Source organism: Protopterus annectens, chromosome 7.part0 (assembly GCF_019279795.1).
Source record: "Protopterus annectens isolate FY-2018-M chromosome 7.part0, PAN1.0, whole genome shotgun sequence".
NCBI classification, from domain to species: Eukaryota; Metazoa; Chordata; order Ceratodontiformes; family Protopteridae; genus Protopterus; species Protopterus annectens.
Genome location: NC_056739.1, coordinates 1,969,927,071 through 1,969,948,472, shown reverse-complemented (window position 1 = coordinate 1,969,948,472; position 21,402 = coordinate 1,969,927,071). Strand labels below are relative to the sequence as shown.

At 39.6% G+C, this 21,402-nt stretch overlaps 1 protein-coding gene across 2 annotated transcripts in view; it reads right to left on the bottom strand.

Annotated features, from left to right (window-relative positions):
- Positions 1–20,842, bottom strand: part of LRRC28 (leucine rich repeat containing 28) — a 1,318,547-nt gene extending 1,297,705 nt beyond the window's left edge. Inside the window, exon 1 of one of the 2 annotated variants that reach the window (XM_044078388.1) lies at positions 20,673–20,842. The gene's annotated coding sequence lies outside the window, so the exon portion shown is untranslated. The remainder of the gene's footprint in view (positions 1–20,672) is intronic. The other variant, XM_044078386.1, reaches the window with a different exon arrangement.
- Positions 20,843–21,402: the final 560 nt, after the last annotated feature.

The following is a 21,402-nucleotide window of genomic DNA, read 5'->3' as shown; positions in this document are numbered from 1 at the left end:
GTTGGATCAACTGACAGTCTCATCAGTACTGGAAGGATCCTGGGAGGAAACTTGGGACTGGAAGCAGTAAAATACGACAGAGAAGAAACTCATCTGTCCCCAGTGTTAGTCTTGGAGGAAGCCCAAAACTACGTGTGTTGCATAGTCATGAAGGCCTGTCGCATTTTGATGTGGTTGAGATCCAAAAAGACGGACTCAGAGGACCTAAGTGACACAGAAAACTGGGGTTGAGGAGTCCAAACATCAGGGTCACAGGCCACAGAGAAGAAACTGCCTGGCTGAAGGCAGGGGCTAGGAAACTTCTCCCAAAAAACTAACCCAGAAGGGAAAAAGAGGCCTTAGTCATCAGCTTTATTTGCAACAGAGCAAAGGCATAATATTCCACTGCAGAAAAGGGCTTTCTTTTAGTCTCAGCAGGCCTGGAAGGAAAGAAACAGGAAAAGTTTTCCCAAAATTGGCAGGGTAAGTCTCATAACTGGAACATCCCAAGCAAGAGTGACAGCCTTAATATTTTTCTAATTCCAGCCTGTTCTTCCAGTCTTTAACTGCAGTTTGTTAAAATGTAATTCTCCCAAACATTTGATACATTTGTTTTGCCTTCCTTGTGGGACAATCCAAGATGTCTGAAACTATGTACTCTTCCTCTACAAATTTCAAATGGCTGTAAAACTAGCAGAGACTACCTGAACCAGTAAATGGTAAACAGTGAAACTAGGAAAGCACTATTTTTAAATATAATCAGGCAAACTGTAATAGATTAACTGCTTGCCTGTTAAAGTACACTCTTAACAATGTGTAAAGTACTAGCAGCACAGATAAGCATTTAAAAGATGCTCTAGGAGGTAGCAAATCAACCAAAGTAAATATTAGAACAAAAGGCACTAAGTTGTGAAGGGGAAACTAACACTGGCTGGAAATTTGCAGAACAAGATAATTTGGAGTGTAATGACATACTATCTGCAGATACAACAGAAAAAAATAACACATTGTTGAAAAAAAAAATGTATATATATTATATATATATATATATATATATATATATATATATATATATATGTGTGTATTTATATATACACACACACACACACACACACACACACACACACACACACACACACACATAGAGAGAGAGAGAGAGAGAGAGAGAGAGAGAATGTATTAAATAACACAGGAAAAATGGCTGGCAGCATGGGCCTGTTTGAAAAACATGACCACATTTCACACTCAGCAAAAAGAGATCAGGAGAGCGGTCCTAAAACATGTAATACACTGGTAACAAAGAGGGAATAGGTAGCCAGCAAAGTATGACTTGCCAGACTAAGTCTTGCCGATCTTGGTTCTTAACAGGATGAAGATAGAGCTCTCCATTTGAAGATTCAGTCCTGCAAGACCTGTATAATATTTTCATCATTTCAATGTCAAGATAGTTGAATACTGCTGTATATGGTGAGGACTAACCACATGGAACTACAATTACTTTTTCCAAAACTTTTATTGATGTTACGAATCTTGGGAGAATTCCTCTGCTTCTACTTCCTGGTTATGCACTATTTTAGTATTACTAATATTAACAAAAGTAACATTCCCCTTGCTTTACCCAACTCACACTTCTGATTCCCCACAAACAAAAAAAGAAAAAGTCTTTGTGTGTGAGCCCACTCAGACTTTTTGGCAGCCCCAGCCAAACTCTTCATTAAATTACTTTTGAACCAGACATTCCCAGAAAATATGATGCCATTCCCTTTGCATTGGGATAGCACATCTCCAGAGAACCTCTATGACACTGTTCAAAAAGAACCTGGACAAGTGGATGGGACACTGTAAATTCTTATCTGGGATAGTGCCCACAACCCTCCCGGACATAGGCAGTCATTATTAAATACAATTATGGCTTATGACTAGAGTACAGCCGAGGTGGTGCAGCGGTAGCGTTGTCGCCTCACAGCAAGAGGTTCTTCCGTTCTATTCTCGGCTGGAGCGCCTTCTGTGTGGAGTCTGCATGTCCTCCCCAAGGTCGAGTGGAATTCGAAAGATATGCGTGAATGGGCATGCCTTTGTTGAAGGTTGGGCGTCGGGCTGGCACCTCGGCACTGTAAAAATCTACTGTCAATCATTATTGGACCAGAGTTCCGCTGTGGCGACCCCTAACCAAGAAAAGCCAAAAGAAGAAGAACAACAACAAATGGCTAATGACTAGAGTATCAATGGTGTTACACTGAAATGAAACAGCTAGGCTTGAAATGACAGCTGGGTTAATAATCTAGTAACTTCCTATGATCCAACACTGTTTGGAAACTCCATGAAACATCTGATTCAACCTAGGTGGTGTACAAAGCAGCAATAGAGATATTCCCAAATAAAATTCCCAAACGTTCTCACCTTAATTGCAAATTTTGAAGTAAGGCAGATGTTTTCCCATGGTGCCCAAGATAGAGCATTGACTGTAAAATTCTCCCAAGGGAATTCACCACCAATACCTGACCTTAAAAGTTACTGTGCAATATTTTGTACTCCCTGATGATCAGGGTTCTGTTTAGTAAAGAAGAGGACCAGGCTTCAATGAAAAACTGAGCCAAATCTAGCATAATTTCCAGGTCCTACAAAGCTCTTCCTCTTTGCCCAAATTTCACCAGAAGACCAATAAACGGCAACCTGTCAGCTTCATTTAACTGGTTACTCATTTTTGCCTGTTCCCACGATATTATGGAATCATGCCACTGCTGCTGTTTTCAAAAGCAAGGTTCTTTTCGGCTGCTCCTCCATTTTGTTGCTGCCTGACCCCTGCTACTACTATTCCAACTTTAGCTCCGAATGGAAAAAGCACATAATGTTTTGCCTACAGAGGAACCCTCCTAACCTATTATATATTTGTCTAAAAGAACTACCACCTAAATAGTTAATTGTCACTGACCAAACACCTAGTTGCTCTCTCACCTGTTCTTGTCCTCCCCTCTGATGTAACATTTCTTTCTATTAAGGTAAATAAGTTTTCATTTGCTTCAAGTATATTAATGTCATCTGTCCACATCAAAACAACCTTTCAGGCTTTGGATAGCCCCCCAATAAGAATCTCCAACTTTAATGCACTTTTTTCCTTTCCAATATGATTATTTTTTCTTTTTTTACCTTTCTATCGATCACCCCCCCCCCAAAGATTTGCATCCACAGCATAAAAATATGACTTTAATACATACAACTCTTAGAAGATAAGTATTTTAATTACCTGAATTTCAGACTTAAAATCCAGATTCAATAGAAATGCATCCCTAATAGTCCTCAGTAGTTCCTTAGCTGTCATTTCAGGGTTCTCCCTAATCCATATTTCATCTTAAAATGTTCCCAAAGAAAAGGGTACAATTAAACCAAGTCATGAGATGCAGCATAGTTCACTGCTATAGCTTTTGGCTTGTGTGTGTTTACCTTACCTTACCTTACAGCATGAAGATGAAGCAAAGCTGTTCACTATGGTAGTCCCCAGCACACTTAGAACTACAAGTTTTGAGTTTATTCAGAATACAATAGTTTACAGCTCTCCTTGGTAGGAATATGTTGAAATAACATATATAACATAAAGGAGACTTGCTAATGCTCCTAGCATTTTACGGCAGCCTCTGTCTCTTTTCACCACAAAATAATTGTTTAAAATTTTGCTGGCGGGGCACCATGTCATGCAATTTTTACACATTTTTCAATGGCTCCACCAGGTTGCTTACCCCCATGGTTGTCCTCATTGCCTTAGTAATGCACATGTTCATATCTTTACACAGTTATCAAAATATGATGTTGACCACACTATTTTGCTGGTTAGCACAATGGGGGGACATGAGTCACTGAACTGGCCTCACTGTGTGTGTGTGGGGGGGGGGGGTGTCACTCCTCATCTCACAGTTTTGCTTAATGCATTCCATTGTTTTTGAATACCACAATATATTTCATTTCAATTAAAAGGAAGAAAAATCAAACCAGCATTTAAATTAAAAAGTAACGTTCCATAAACTCTCCACATAGAAAAAAAATATTGGAACACCTTATTGTTCACTGATTTCTTTACTCCTTAAAACACTTGCACTGAAATGAGAAAAATGTCCTGTAAGTAATTCATTGGCAAAAGCCAGATACAAACTTAAGTGTAAACTTAATCTCTGGGTATTATATCAGTATTAATATGTTATGTTATTTACATTCGTAACTGTAAATGATAGGCAAATGAGCATGTCAGAATGCATAATGAGCACAATACATTAAAAAAATACTTCAGATTGTTCTGTACATTCCTGCATACCAGTCCAGTCTCAATATCCCACACTGAATATTACTGTCTCCCCATATGCTGTACAGTGCAGATGCATTCCATACAGGAAACATGGGATGAATTACTAATCACACAAAAGTCATTTACTGCACACCTTACAACTGTTCATACTGCCTCTGGTATGCTACTAGTATGCTAATACCAGATATCCTTAAACCTTATTCTACAGAAACACACACGCACACACACACACACGCAAGCGCGAAGCACTGAAATGAATGATGCACATAAATACTTTCCAGTGTGTAATTCTTTTCAACACTTTCAACAGCAGGACCTGTTCTACATATTTTGCAGTGCAGGAAGGGTTTCTAAACTTAACCTACCAATTTAAAAAAATACTCCATAGTGGGAAACTTGTTAACCTGACGTCTTCTTAATAAACCATGCAGTATTTTCCTATTATAACCTACAAACCACATCAGTTACTTCACTACTATATTAGAGTAGTTCAACAACTCTGAATAATCAAATAATGTTAAAAAGTAAAATGCGGCCCCGAGGTTACTCCACAACATCTTAAAACAAATTTGGAATAAAAAAAGAAACTTCAAGAACTTGCAGTCCAGCCTGAGGATGCTGACATTCCATGACAACAGCTATGATGATTTTGAATGCAGGTTTGGCTGATTAAATGCTAAAATCATGAAACTATGAAAACAAAACTTATTCAATGAGGCTAAAACAAGCAGCCACAAAAAATGTAACAGCAAAAGAAAAAATATAGGATTGTAAGTTTAAAAGGATATAAACAGGTAATATCTGCTACCACATGTTTTCATACTAACTTGCTGATTTACCTCTCTGAACACAAATGTACTTGATATCAAACTATTTCAGCACCACCCACTACTGTCCCAGTTTTGGAAATAGAGGTAACCAGGGACACTGGTATATGGTTATTAGAAAAATGAAATTCCATTTTCATGAAAGGAAGTTTGTGAATTATACCCATGATTAATAGGTGTACTTTCCAGTCATTAACGTGATTATGTTATAATTTCTCTTATTTTTATATCTAAGCCACATTAAAACAGATTCAGTATAAAAACTGAATAAAGTAAAGTAACAGTTTTATAACCAGAAAATATATAAAAAATACAAAATATACTGAATTAGTGTTCTAGGCTAAAATACCAAATTTCATAAAATCACCATTTTTTCTGAGTAAACTGGCAATTCAGATTTTGGTATTTTTCATAGAAAACCAGAAAAATTTCTGCAGATAATTATTCTTTGTCATTTTTTAATTAAAAAACACTTTTTAAAATAAAATTAAAATAAAAATTAGTTCAGGAAAATATTCTGTTAGCACAATTATGTACTGAGGAAACCCATAACTAATTCAAATATGACATCTGAATTAAGAGATATAGGGTCATTTATTGAAATGTAATGCACCTAAAAGTAATACATTAAAAATAGAAATACTCAAAAAATGGACATCACTGAAACCAAAAAATATCTTTATTACGACTTCAAGTTTAGATCTTCTTATAAAATACAAGAAAACAAAGAACCTGTAACTCAAGTCTAAAGGTAAAACTAATACAACCATTTCAGTGAAATCCATATTAGTTAAAATCAAATGCAATACATTCAGACAATTTAGGTAGATCCACCTGAACACAAAAGCAGAGACTAAAATAATGTTAATCAGGATACAGTCTCCCTTCCCACTGTATCACACAGTAACAACATGACTCCATGAAGCAATCAGCTAGGACTACTGTTTGAACAAAGCTTATTCAACACTACAACATAAACAATACAACATAAATCCCACCTTCTAAACTTGAAATTTTGCTGTTGCCTTGACCACACGTAGTCTTAATCTGTCCTACTGTATTACCTGTTGTATCTCCTAACTTTCTTTCTCTGTTAGTAACTTCTGCTTAAACAAACCTCCTAAACCCTCAGCTCTACTATAGCCCCCCTCCCATTCTCCACAATATTTATCTCCCCCCACTTCCTATCAATGTCTGTACATGTTCTTTCTTTTGAACAACGATTATCTTTTTGTTTTTACTCTTATATGTAGTAAATTTAGACCACTGCTATCGGTGCAACCCTTAATGTTCATAATTTTTTCTTTTGTTTTTCTCTTAATAATTAATTTTGTGTTTGCACTGTTATTTTTAATAGTTTTTGTCCTATATGTTTATCTTTGCTTATGTTTGCTGGGGGTCTTTCCCCTTGGGTCTCCACTGAAAATGGATTGATTACTATCAATGCAATGGAAATAGTTAACATTTTCTTTTTTACAATTATTTTGTATTGTGATTGTTATTTTAATATTTGTATATTGTCACTTTATCTTTACTTCTGTTTGCTGGGGCTTTTCCCCTCGGGTCTCCACTGAAAATGGGTTTGTTTGCAAACTCAGTTGGACTAACCCGGTTAACAAACGTGAAATAAATAATTAATAAATAAATAAACAAAATTACACTAAAGCCTAACAACATCAGTTTGTTATATTAGAAATGTAGATAAGGGCAGCCTTCCTCTGTATGCAACAGTTGGAAGCAAAATCTCCACATAAAAACTTATTAGGGAAGATCCATTTGATCGGTCAGTACCACTCAAATGGATTTTAGGGAGATGGTTAATCCAAAAGGAGAGATATCTATACCAGAGGATTGTAGCCCCTCAAACATCTCCAACGCCCAGGTGAGAACTGCTCTCTCCAAAGCAAAAAACACAGCATCCATGGGACCGGATGGTGTCCCCGGCTGTGTGCTCCATGAACTCAATGAGGAATTAAACCCGCAGTTAGGCAAGCTGTTTAATCTTAGCCTCACCTCAGGATACGTACCCAAGGAGTGGCGCACGGCAACTGTGGTCCCACTTCACAAGGGCGGTGCCTCCACCGACCCTGGAAATTACCGTCCCATTAGCTTGACAAGCCTTATCTGCAAAGCCATGGAGAGGATCATAATGGAACTCATAAATAAAGACATAGGGAACTTGCAGACTTTGGATCCAACCCAGTTTGGCTTTATCAAAGGCAACTCATGCCTTTTAAACTTGGTCGACTTTTTCGAGACAGTCACCAAGGCCATTGATGAGGGAAAAAGGCAGTCCATACAGCCTACCTTGACCTGGCAAAGGCTATCGACACAATACCCCACTCAGGTATCATCGAAAAACTCATCAGCTTGAATGTAAACCCATACATCACAAGATGGGTTGCAAACTGGCTAAGTGACAGAACCCACAGGGTCAGAGTTGCTGGAGCCATGTCAGACTCAAAGCCTGTCACAAGTGGTGTCCCACAGGGCTCAGTCCTGGGTCCACTCTTGTTCGGCATCTACTTTTCTGAAGTACAAGCAAACACAGGAGGGTTATGGCTGACAAAATTTGCAGACGACTGCAAACTGGGCGCCATAGTCGAAAACACATCTGACACAGATATCCTTCAGAAGGGCCTCACAGAAACAGATAACTGGTGCCAGAGCCATGGCCTAAAGTTAAATGCCAAGAAATGCATAGTCATACCCTTCGGGAAAAACAAGGTTACCCCTAGCTACCATATAGGTGGCAATCCACTGAGCACAGAAGAAGTCATCAGGGATCTGGGGACCCAGGTTGACAGTAGCCTTCCGCTTCACACTCATGTTGCTAAAGTAGTTAGGAAAACCTTCTACATTGCCCACCTGATCATGAAGGGATTCACCTCTAGATCAAGGGAGGTCATCGTCCCCTGTACTCATCACTCATTAGACCTATGATTGAGTACAATGCCCCATTCGGAATGTATCTGACCCGACACCTGCAGCAGCTGGAAAGGCCCCAAAAGTTCCTCACCAAAAGGATAAAGGGTCTCAAAAATATGTCTTATGCTGCCCGACTGAAAGAACTCCAGCTCTATTCAGTCTCATACCGCTTGCTCAGAGGTGACCTGTGCCTGACATATAAGGCCATGTCAAACCCTGATTTGATGAATATGCTTCACCTCAAAAATCTAGATCCCTCAGAACCACAAGGGCGGAGACTTAAACCTTGACACGGTTATTAATAGAACATGCTGGAGGGACAGATTCATCACCCAGAGACTCCCTATGCTGTGGAACAAAATCCCGGTACATGTGAGGCAGAGCACCTCGCTGGCCTTGTTCAAGAGGAATCTTGACCAATGGATGGGGGATCGCAGATATACCCCAGGGATTACTTCAGTGTCACTGCTTGACAGAGGCACAGCAAAATAATAGGCATAGTTTTATTCAAACTAAAGGGGTGGCGAAAGCCAAATAACTATGGGCTAGGCTTATAAATGCCCTTGGGCAGATAGCCTAGTATGAACCTATGAACCTATGAACCTAAATGTGCCATTTTATAGGCATTGACAGCACTTGTTTAGAAAACAAAGTCAGTGCATAATTCAGTATTCCCAAATTTCAGAGGAAGCACAGTGACAACAACAGCCAAACCTGTCAACCGCTCATCCAGCTCAGGAATGTGGGGGAAGCCAAAAGCTATTCCAGCAGTCACTGGATGCAGGACAGATGAACCAATCCTGAAAAGTATGCCATCCCGTTGCACTGCACATACCTGTTCGCATCCACTCTCTTTTTCACACACATGACATGTCCATCTATGGACAATTTTGCAAGAATTCCAACTCCCTAAAGCACATTTTGGGGGAAGTGGAAGGAAACTGCAGTACCCAGCAAAAAAACACACAAACGCAGAAAGAATGTGCCGACTCCATAGGGAAAACATCCCAACAGATAAATGAACTGCAGTACCAAGCGCTGTGAGGCACCAACACTAAATGACACGTGGTATATATTTCTTCTCAAAAATCACAAGTCATCAACTTCTAGAAAGTATAAGGAGCAGACCTAGTCTGTAAAAAAAAAAGCTACTAGTCATCCTAGTGGGATGTACATCAAAGTGAGAACAGATATAATTTGTACAGTGCAGACAAAGACAATTAATTTCTTATGTAGGTAATTCAAAGCAAAACTCAACTCTAGCTATGAAAAAGAACACAATAAAACTTCATCAGATTGTTCTGCCACAGCTTCATGCAAGTCTGCAAATAGTACTTCACACAAGTTTGTCTAAAACCATCTAATGGTGTCTGAATTTCAAAGTATTACCGTGTGTTAGGACATGTTTTAGGAAGTACCACACCATAAAAACCCGTGCAAATCTAAGACAGCCGGATATATATGACAATTACATAAATTAGGAATCTTTAGCTATTTATATTTGTATCTATATAGATTTTTCATAGAAATACTGAAATAACTTACCATATTTTTCCATGCAGGTTACAAAAGGGCAAATACCACTGCAAACAGAATAACATAATCCATGCCCAAAGAAACATTCTCCAATAACATTAAATGACAGAAATGAAGTTTCAGCTCCTTTTAAAACAGATTTTCATTTTATTATTTCTCTCTCAAGAGCTCTCAATTTAGGTTTAGTTCCATTACAGCATGAACAGTTGCAACACTTCACATAAAAGGATCTGTACAAGACTTCTATTCAGTGTGGGAAGAGTAAACATCAAGAAGCTCCAGTTCCTTCAGAAGCAAACAGACAAATTCATGCATGTGTTGTACACATGCACACACACATAAAAATGAATATCTGATTCAGTGGATTGAAGACAAAGCTAGTGGAAGGTTTTCAGTTCTGTACTGTTACATCAAATGGAACACTTGTTGATTACGCTACACACTCAATCAAAAGAGGTCGGACATGCTTTATGCAAGATAGTTAATACTGTAGGGACTGGAAATATGCCCTTTCCCTATAGTAGCACAATCTCAGAGTAGGGGTGCAGGGGGATTACCCCTGCAAAAAAATGCTGGCATTGTATTTTGGGGGGGGGGGGTTGTTTGTGGAGAGTATATGGAGAAAGACAGTGTGTGTTTGTGTGTGTTTTGGCTGAGTATACAATATGCTCAATGAGTGTTGGTTGATCAACAAAGGTTAAGTGGTTTTATGGTGGGGCTGGGAACTTGTGTGCAAGTGTGAGTGTTTTAGGGTTAGTGTATGGATTAAGTGAGGGACTACATTCAGTGTATCTGTGTGCATGACTGTGCATCTGTGCTGAGTTTCCAAGCTGTTTTGTGTAGTTATAGTATTACAGGGTAAGAACTGATAGGACTGTACAGTACTAGAATGACCTTGAAATAACTGGAAGAAACTGGAATGAGAGAGGAACGAATGTCTTTATCTTTTAATTACCCAGAAATGTTTTGAACAGGTGACAGTCTCTCATGTGTCAAATCTTCTTGTAACTTTCAGAAGACAAGTTTGCATACTCTGTAGTTCAGTTAAGAATGTTTTATTATGTACAGTGTAGGTAGACGTCAACAATATTGAATCAAATCTTAATATCCATAGCTTCTGCACTCATACTGTCTAAATTCTGTACTCAGAATTTCAAATCTTACTGGTCTTATGCTGACCGTCTAAAAAAACTCCACCTATACTCTGTTGCATATCGTCTACTCAGAGGCAATCTCTGCTTAACATACAAGGCCATGTCAAATCCAGAGCTGCTGGACATGCCACACTTAAAGAAATCCCAATCCCTCAGAGACACACGCTCCAGGGATCTCAACCTTGTCATCACAATTAACAAAACATGATGGAGGGATAGGTTCCTGACCCAGAAACTCCACAAACTCTGGAATAGACTGCCCATACATGTCAAGCAGAGTGCCTCTGTGGCCCTCTTCAAAAGGAATCTTGATGATTGGATGGGAGACAAGAAATTCATCCCGGGGATCACGTCAGTCACCATGCTAGACAGGGGTCTAGGGAAGTAAATACTGTGGGAAGAAATAGCCAGGGAATTGTTATGGCTAGGTTTGTATAGGCCCTAGGGCTGATAGCCTAGTACCAACCTATGAACAGTGCTAATAATTATGTCCGTAGCTTCTGTGCTCATATTCCTTTCCTCCTGAATAATATAATTAATATTCTGGAATGCTGAATATTTAACCTGACTTCTGCACTCACTGTTGAGCGTCTGTGCAAAACTTCTGAGAACTGCTCTGCAATGACTTTCTGCAGCAGTTCAAATTAACTGTGTTTGAAGTATCATCTAATAATAATACCAAAACCATGTAAATTTCCTCATGCCTCTTTAACCTTGGTTCCCCAGCCCTGTACCACCCAAACAAGATCTGTTTGTATTCAATGTACTGCACATTCTGTTGGTACATTTTATTCTTACCAGTATTTTTAGCTGAAGGTTATTTTCACTGACTGAAAGTGCATTCAATGAAACCGCAAACAAAATGTGAAGGCCTGCTTTAATATGGCTGCATTTCTAAACTTATGAAAAGCGAATACTGTATTTTTGTCTAACAAAATACATACAAATGAAACCTAATCTTACAAACAGAAATGGCTTTTTAAGGTAAGCTTCATGGTTAGGGTTAGGGACAGTCAGTAATGTGTGCTAACCCTAACAGTGCAGCTTACCTTAAAACCTTTCCATATCACAACTATTCAAATAAATTTGAGCTGGATGTATGGTAGGGTTATGAGACATACATTGGTAAAGGAAATGTTTCCTTTTTCAATGTACTGGTTGTTGGTTATTTGGGTTGATGATATCATAAATGGTCGACATGTTTTTCGCAATCTTTTGGAAGTTTTATTATTTAACGTTAACTATTTGTGATCTAATACACACACATACACACACACACATATATATATATATATATATACACACTTACTTATTTGTATCGAACGGCATTAATATCAATGTGAAAAATGCTGACACCAAATTATCAACATTATGCACGTTGACACGCTACTAAGTGTGCACTAAGCATCAATCTCAGTGCATGAAAAACCTCAAAACAAAATTAAAAAGATTTTTTTTTTTTTTTTGGCAGGTGGCAAGTCTCTCTACACCCCCCTGCTAATTACATATTCCAACTCCAAGACTGCACAACTCATGGGGTAAGGGCAAATTCCCCAACCCCAAAAATTGTCCGATCTGCTACTTGTGTCAACAGGTGTTGACCATCTGTTTACTTCACCAAATTCTTCCATATATAAAAGTGTATGTTTTTTGTATTTATGTAAAAACACACACACACACACAACATGGGCACATGATCATTACTCAGTTTAAATAACAAATAGCTTGCAATCTAAACATATACGTGGGCAATTTGCTGTGATCATTATAGAAGACAGGATGAAACTGGAATACAAGAAAAAAAAAACACACATGGGGAGAAAACTTAACACATACAATGACAAGAAGTCAGTAGTGAATCCCAGACCCTGGAACTAAGACATTCAGCCACCATGCTATTAACTCCAGAACTCTCACCCAATCACAGGTATGCCCTCCTAAACATCTAGCATTTTAGAGACCTCTTAAGGAAGGACCGTTTTATAAATAAATAGTCAAGAAAGCAGGAAGTTCCACAGAGCTAGTACTAAGTAAGCAAAACACAGCCAGACAGATGTTGCCAGATAAAAGGAATCAAGAGTGGACAAGAGATGGTTATTTGGGACACAAGGAACCAAACACACATTTTAGAGGAGAGAAGACTGGTCACACAGATCTCACTAGATAAGAGTCAAGATCCAAAAACTGAACTCACCCAAAACCCTTAGCCTGCACAGCTCCAAAGAACAAAGATAAAATTTTCATTTTCACATCAAGATGTTTCAGTCAACATCCTGGCTAAAAAAAATTCTTTATCCATGTATTCAACAGCCAGACATACAAAATAGTGCAACAGTCAAATTGCAAACTTCAGTATCATGGTCAGACACTAGAATTAGGTGCTCAGCTCTGGAAATGTTCCTAAGTTGGAAATATGAAGATTTTTTTAACAGCTGAACCTGGTTCTTCAATGTCAGCATGATGTCCAAGAACACTCATAGGCTCTGCAACCATGAAGAAAGTTCCAGTCTACTGTCCTCACAAAAATTAAAAGGGACAAATAGGGAACTTAGGATGGATGGCATGCTCCAGCACTGTCTTGATCTCATCCAGATTTAGGTTTACACAACTTTGACTTAATGAATTCAACAGAAAATCCAAGCAATCCTCATTAAAATTAAAGTCAACTGTGCCAGACTAGAATCAAGCTCAAAAGGGTCTTCTTTCCCGGCTGATTCTGTCAAGCCCGTTCCCTTGGCTGTGGTTTCACTAGATAGTAGATAGGAACAGTCAGGAGCGGCCTTAGGTCAACTGGTGCCCTAGGCAAAAGTGCTTCATGGCACCCCCCCCCACCACATTACCTGCTGCCCTCATCCTGGTCTACCTAAACCAAATAAATACTGGAAAAGTGCCCCTAGTTCAGTGGCGCCCTAGGCAGCCACCTAGTTGGCCTATGCCTAAGGCCGGCTATGGGAACAGTGAGAATCTTGTTCATCCATTCATGGGCATCGCTAATTAGATGAAGCATTTGGCTACCTTAAGAGAGTCATAGTTACTCCAGCCATTTACCCGTGCTTCACTGAATTTCTTCAGTAGAAATCATAACACATCAAGACAAGTCTCAGTCCTTTGCAATGCTTTATTTTAATTAAAAAGTTGGATTCCCCCAATCTGCACCAGTTTTAAGTCAGCTGTTAGCTGCCAGACGATGCAGGACACCAGTCGGGACTGGTGCCCGGCACAGCCGAGACAATCCACAGGAAGGGCCCGGCGTGTGTCCAGAGTCGCTGCCACTGCCCCCCCAGCATGATGAGGGGGCAACACATCGTCCAGCTGCAGGACATGCTCAACCCCATCTCATGCCAGAGCCAGATCAACACAGTCCTTAGAACCAATCCTCATCTCGAAGTTATGGATCTGGCTTACACACTTCCCTTACCTACATTGTTCTACCATGCCAGAGGCTGTTCACCTTGGAGACCTGTTGCAGATATGGGTATGGCCCGGCGCAGGACTTACACCCTTTCCCCCGGATTTTCAATGGCCAGTGAGAGCTCACCTGACTCTGTTGGAACCGAGACACTTTCCAGGGCATAGGCTCCTCTCTCGGGGCAAACCCATTCCAGGGCACCCTGCCCTTTACAAAGAAAACAAAACTCTCCCAGGGGCCTCCACCAGCTTCTCTGGGATAGTTTGCAACACTGCACCAGACACTGTGAGGCACCCATCTCCACCACTCTGGATTCAAGGATCTGAACCCTACTTCTTTCTGATCAACTGAGGGCAATGGAGGCCATCGCCTGTCCCTTGGGAACGGCGCTGGCCTATCTCTCAGGACCGACTAACCCATGTTCAACTGCTGTTCACATGGAATCCTTCTCCACTTTGGCCATCAAAGCTCTCATTTGGATATTTGCTACTACCTGAAACATCTGCACCTGCGGAGGCTCCACCCAAGCCCACACCCTGGGTTTCAGTGCCACCAAAGCGGCCCTACTACTCGCCGCAGCGTAGCCCCCTTGGCTCCTAGCGCCGGCTGGGTATGGGCCCAATGCTCCAGCCCCATCCATTTTCAGGGCTTGTTGATCCTGAAAGAAGATGTAAAGCTAAAGTTATCCATAATAAATTGTTACTACAGACATATAATTAACAAAAGTTTTTTCCAGCAGAAGCATGTTTATTGAGAAAAACAGTGGAGCTGATGTAAAGCCTGGCTGGTTGATGCTGCCAGTAAACACTTACACCCCAAACCACCTGCTGGGAGCACTCTGCCAATGAAGAGGTAAATCAAAGGAAGATTATTAAAAACCTACAGTAGGTATTACAGACATTTCAAAATGATTCCATTACAGACATTTGAAAATGATTCCATTACAGACATTTGAAAATAATTCCATGGTCTACATTATCAAATGTTGGCAATTTTTGAATTATATCCGCTTTATTTTTTGTGATTTTCTTCACCTGGGCTGTGCCTACAAATGGTCTTATAGTGATCAATGTACCAACCCAATATACAAACAAACAAGTACATTAAATAAATAAGCAATAGGTCAAGGAGGATCAAGATGGAATATAAACAAAAGTTACACACCTATTGTAAAGATATATCTAGGTGCAAAGCTCTATCTTCATCAAACACTAGGACAAAGACTGGAAGGTCTAGATAGTTCGGCATCTAAAACTTTACCAAGCTAATGGTCCCTTCCCCTACCCATAATGCTCTGCAAAGAAAGGAAGATCAGTTGGTACTGCTGACAAAGACAGAACTAGACCCTTAAGTCTAGCACAGTGGTAAACATGAAACTTTCTTATATAAAATACAGAGTTCCACTGACATTAACCTTTAAAACAGAGTCCCAATTTTATTTTCCTAGGTGATTCCTCATTAGAATATTCCCCTAATGAACGTGACTCCAAAAGAGGACCTAGACCAGAAGACTGACTTCAGCTTATAGTGTCTTGCAGAAAAACTCAGTGATGCCCGCGTACCTGTTCCACAAATGTAATCCAAAAATTAATTAAAAAAAAAAAAAAAAAAGGATTGAGAGGCAGCCAGTGTTCCAAATGAGTCAACTATATACTAAGTAAAATAGTATAGTACTTATTATAGCACAATTTAATACAATGATATAGCCACTTTAACAAGGTCATTTTAGAAACTCTAGAGACAATTTCTGTTTGGAAAATGGCACAAAACTGTGAATAATTCCCGACATATTTAATTCTGCTCATGTAGAATCTTAGCTGCATATCTACATCTACACAGTGCAACAGAAAACAAGCAGACTAATGGACTTTTTAAGATGATTAGTCTTGGCAGCTTTCTTGTGAATGAAAGATGGATCAAATGAGGAGAATAAACACATAAGGTTTTCAATTACATAAAGTTTTCATGGCACAAGTGATGGCCACCAAAAAGACAGTCTTCCAATACATAAACTTCTACTCAGTCACAGGAAGTGGTTCAATGGCAGAAGAATTGTTATGCCCTCTATCAATGATCTTTGTTCTTCCATAGAACTTTATACTGAAAAAGCTCTTTTCTGACACTGAAAAAAACTTGAAGTGGGCATGAGTGTGTGGGGGGGGGAAGAGAGCTGGCATTCTGGTCAGTGTCTGCCTCACAGATACACGGTACAGGGTTTGATTCTCACATTTGAGGGAAATTGGCTAGGCTTAAAATGGCCTACAAGAGCAGCTAGCCTAATAATTACCTATGAACCCATAACTGCAACAAGTCTTGCATCTTTAGAAAACTAAGTTACAGCTGTAAACCAAACTTAGCAAAAGTCAAAACTCTATGCCTCCTGCAGCACCCCCCAAACTGTGCCCCTCCACATCAATGCCCTGTACATTAACACCAAGATCATTACACCACACAATAGGAGACAAACTCAAAACATCAGACTTCTTATACATTCCCTCTAATCGCATATGCAGTGTTGCTATTCTAAGGACTGTATACCTGGTTCTAAGAATTTCAACAATTGAGACTGGGTAGAACAGAATTTCCAATCCAGCAACAGTCTCCAGCTCATCTTGTGGGATCTGTAAGTGTTTCAAAGTAAGCTGAGAGACAAAATCTATACATGTGCCTAGGTCTTTCCATGGGCCTCCTTCCAGTGGGCCATATCTGTAGGATGTACCCAGGAGAGTATCCTCACAAGCTGCCCAGACAACTTCAAATGACTCCTTTTGGCACAGAGGAACATTGGAAGTGCTCCAAAACACCTTAGACTACCAAACTCTTCATTTCATTGTGGAAAGTAAGACTGGTTACCCTTTGAAACTATTTCTGACACTTGTATCCATGATTTCACCTTTTGATTATTACACAAAAGTTATGTCCATAGTTATGAGAACATGTACTGAAAAGTAAACTAAGATTTGCTTCCTCCTAGGACTCATCTCCATCGCAGGGCTAGCCACCCACAGGTGTAAACATTGGCTCTAGATAACTATCATCCATGGACTCATCTCTCATTTCACCACTCTATAGCATAATGTCCAAAGTAATGCTGCCACCACACCCATCTGCTAGTCAACCCCCTGACAGACTCTACTCAAACTCCTAAATAAAAACCTCCTTAGATTCTTAAAAATCTCCATCTGAAGTAGCTGCCCTCCCCAAACACCTGCAGAAGGCAACTCACTCTCACGTGCAGGTGTTAATTTTCATTTCAGCTACAGCTCCTGCAGGAGAGCACAGTCACTTCAGAGATATGGGGATGACATCATCTGCAAACAAACATGTCACCCTTATGTTCCTAAGTTGGATAGTTTCCAGATCTTGACTGTGCCTTGCTATTCTGTCACAAACAGGAGGTGAGACAACACATACCTTGGGAACAGTCTCTGCTATGCATGAACATATCTGAATGTGAACAAAACTCTAATTCCTCAAATATGCAATTGTAAGACTTCCCACAGTGCATTCAGAGGTATACTCAACACTTGAGAAGTCATAAAATCCACAAAATGCATATAGAAAATATTAATAAACCTTCATTACCTCTCTAATATGTCGGCAAGGATGAAGAGTCGACAACTGTTCCATGGCCAGTAAAGAATCAAAGTTGCTCCTTTGCATCATTCTGGCATACACTCTATTTTCCAAAAATGTAATGAGGTGTGATCCACCTAAAAATGGAGTACTTTCTTGCTGGAAATGTAGACTAGTACCTCATTTCGCCAGTCCAGAGGTGTTGTCTCAGTTTTCCACACAACACTCAAACGTTGTGCTAACCATAATACTCAATACCCAGCACATTTAGTATTTTCAGTCAGATAGCGTTGCCTACTGCAGCCTTACCACAGCAAAACTGTTTAACTACTGCAGAAACATCATTAAGTAAAATGGAAAAATTACAACATCTGTACCAGGCACTGCCTCCTCAGAGGAGAAAATGTCCACTGGATTGAGGAGGTCCTTAAAGTGCTCTTTCCACCTCAGGACAATGTCCACAGGATCATAGGAAGTTACTAGGCTAATGGCCCTAGGGCCCTTACAAGCCTAGCCAAGTTCTATTCTTATTTTCACAATCATTACCTATTGCCCTTGTCCAAGATGGACATAGGTAGAACCCCCGGGGTGAAGTTACAGTTACCCATCCAATAGTCCAGTTTGCATTTGAACAGGGCCAATAACGTGCTCTGTTTGACATGAAGTGGGAGACTATTCCAAATGTATGGTAACGTCTGGGAGACAAATCTGTCCCTCCAGCAAGTTATACTAAATGTCACATACCAGGTTGAGGTCTTTAGAGTGAGTAACCAGTGTACCATTTGACTTGTGGATATGCAGCATTTGCAATAAAGCAGGATCAGAGATTGCCTTATATGCAAGAAAGAGATCGCTTCTGAGCAGTCTGTATGAAACAGAATAAACTGACAATGATTTCAGACAATCCACTTAAGACAGATGCAGAAGACCTTGAATTTTCCTTGTAAGGAATCTTTGTCGTCTCTCCAATTGCTCCAGGTGCTTGGAAAGGTGCATACCAAATGAGGCATTATACTCAATCATTGGCCTGATGAGGGACTAGTACAGGGAGATTATAACTTCTATTTTTCTGGAGGCAATGCCCTTACTTATGACATGAGCAATATAGAATGCCCTTCTTACTACTGTGGAAACATAGTGATCAAAGGTAAGGTTGCTGCCAACCTGTGTGCCCAGGTCTCTCACCACTGAGTGCATACTTAAGGTGTTGCTATTGATTTGGTAGCTAGCAGGAACATCGCTCTTACTGAAAGGGATGATATACATGTTTTTGCATTGAGATTAAGGCCATGACTTTGGCATCAATAATTTGTTTGTGTAAGACCCACTTGTAGGATGCTAACATCGTTTGGAAATCCTATGACCGCTCTCAGTTTGCAGTCAGCAAACCTTGTCATACACAGACCTTTAGTTTTTGCTTGTACTTTGGAGAAATAGATTCCAAATAGTAGAGGTCCCAGGACTGATCCACGTGGAACACCATTGGTTACAGATCTGCTGCTGGAGATGGATTCTCCTATTTTGACTATATGGGTTCTATCAGTAAGCCAGTTTGTCATACACAGACCTTTAGTTTTTGCTTGTACTTTGGAGAAATAGATTCCAAATAGTAGAGGTCCCAGGACTGATCCACGTGGAACACCATTGGTTACAGATCTGCTGCTGGAGATGGATTCTCCTATTTTGACTATATGGGTTCTATCAGTAAGCCAGTTTGCGATACACCTAATGATATAAGGGATGATACCTAGCTGGCGAGTTTGTCAGTGATGCCTGCCCCTATATAAAAACAGTACTTCTCCATTTCTGTTGGGAAAAGACTCACCAACAGCTTGCCTGTCACTTGTAAACAAGCAAGAAGTTTGACAGAACCTCTCTTGAGAGCTTCTGAAAATCATTTTAAAAAACCTTTCTTAATCCCTTCAATAACCAAGCCTTTATTTTGGCAAAATGTCATAGTTATAGCTTTTTTGATTTGTCAGTAGCTGTCAGTCAGGTATGGATTACCACACCCCAACCCCCCCCCCACCCCCCAGCGCACGCACACAAGGACTTTTTCTTTAATCTGACAATTTACCTCACAGCCGGTATTCCTGTCAATCAACATGTCCTAGACTCAAAGTAAGAACATAAAAATAACCATCCAAAAAATATACGTACTACACAAATTGCAATAACAGTCTGCTAATGAGAGCTGCAGTTCAGAAGTATATACGTACTACACAAATTGCAATAACAGTCTGCTAATGAGAGCTGCAGTTCAGAAGTAAATAGAATAATGAATATCGTCTGTTTCAAGTTATACATAAAAAAATCTTCAATTCTGTGTTGGTCAAAAGCATTTTTATGGAAATGTGAAATTTTGCAAGATAAACCATGCTCGCAATCAGTGTAAATGACTAGTTTTGTTGCCAAAATAAAAGCTCATTTTTTTAGCATTAGAGGTATTTCTGTTGTATCTCCTATTAATAAGCTTCGGGTACAAAATAATTGTTTTATGTAACTACTAGAAGAAACTTAGGAAATATTTTTATCCAAAAACCTCATGATATTTGCTATTGTTCATATTTCTTGCACTACACAACAGCCACTGAAAGGACTGTCCTGTGTAAACAGGACAAGTGCTAACACAAGACGAGAGTTGTTTGATGGCTGAGAGGTACACGTAATGCAGATTTCTTGACGCTACAACTAAAAGTTAAGGCATCTTTGACACATGATTTATATTTTGGTGAACAAGACACGGAAAGGTAAAGTTGTTTCATTTATAATGCATATAAAATATAAAACAACTATACAACCATGGCCATATATAGCAAGACTGCAAAAAGCATTACGATGGGAAAATTCGGTGATGTCTTTAATACCCAGACTTTTATAATCTAACGGCTTCAATATACAATTTACATATTACGATTTATAACACATTATTCTCTACATCTAAAGTCACCTAGAATGCATATACCTACCACTGACAGTGTTTACAGTGCACCCATGTCCTCCAAAGCCAGCACGAAAATGTTTGATTGGACTACAAGTCATATCACGTGTATCCAATCAAATTGTACGGTAGCTCCACGAAAGCAACGGTTTTCGAAATTGTTACTTTACTGTGCTGTATTTGAGGAATTGAACTTCTCATAGTAGGTCATTTTTTACTGGTGTACGTACTTGTGTGTGCTAGGTATAGCTCTACTTCCTGTTACTGATTTTTGGCTTCGACCTTTGCTCTATCCGTTCGAGTTACAACCTATGTTGTTGTAGCAGAAAACAAACATTGGTGATACCAAGTAATGATATATCTGACACGCACACATTTCTTATTATTCATAAAATATACCTAAATGTTGCTGTGAATTCTCTTTTTTTGTCAACAATCTAGGTAGATATATCGTTTAGGGGTACAGTGCGCAGCGGATAGCGTTGTCATACAGTCATTGAGAGTTTCCCGGTTTTATTTTCGGCTTTGATGCTTTCTGTGCGCTGTCTACATGTCCTCTCTGTGTACTAGTGGGTTGCCTCTGGGTGTTCATGTTTTGGAATGTGTGAAGAAACCAGAAGTAGGTAGACTGGACACTGTAAATTGGTCATAGGTGAGTGCGTGTGGACCGTGGCAGGGCTAGCTACCCGATGGTGTATACTTTGGCATCTATATGTGTCGCTGATCATAACTTTCAAGCTTCAGCTTCTTAGACCAAG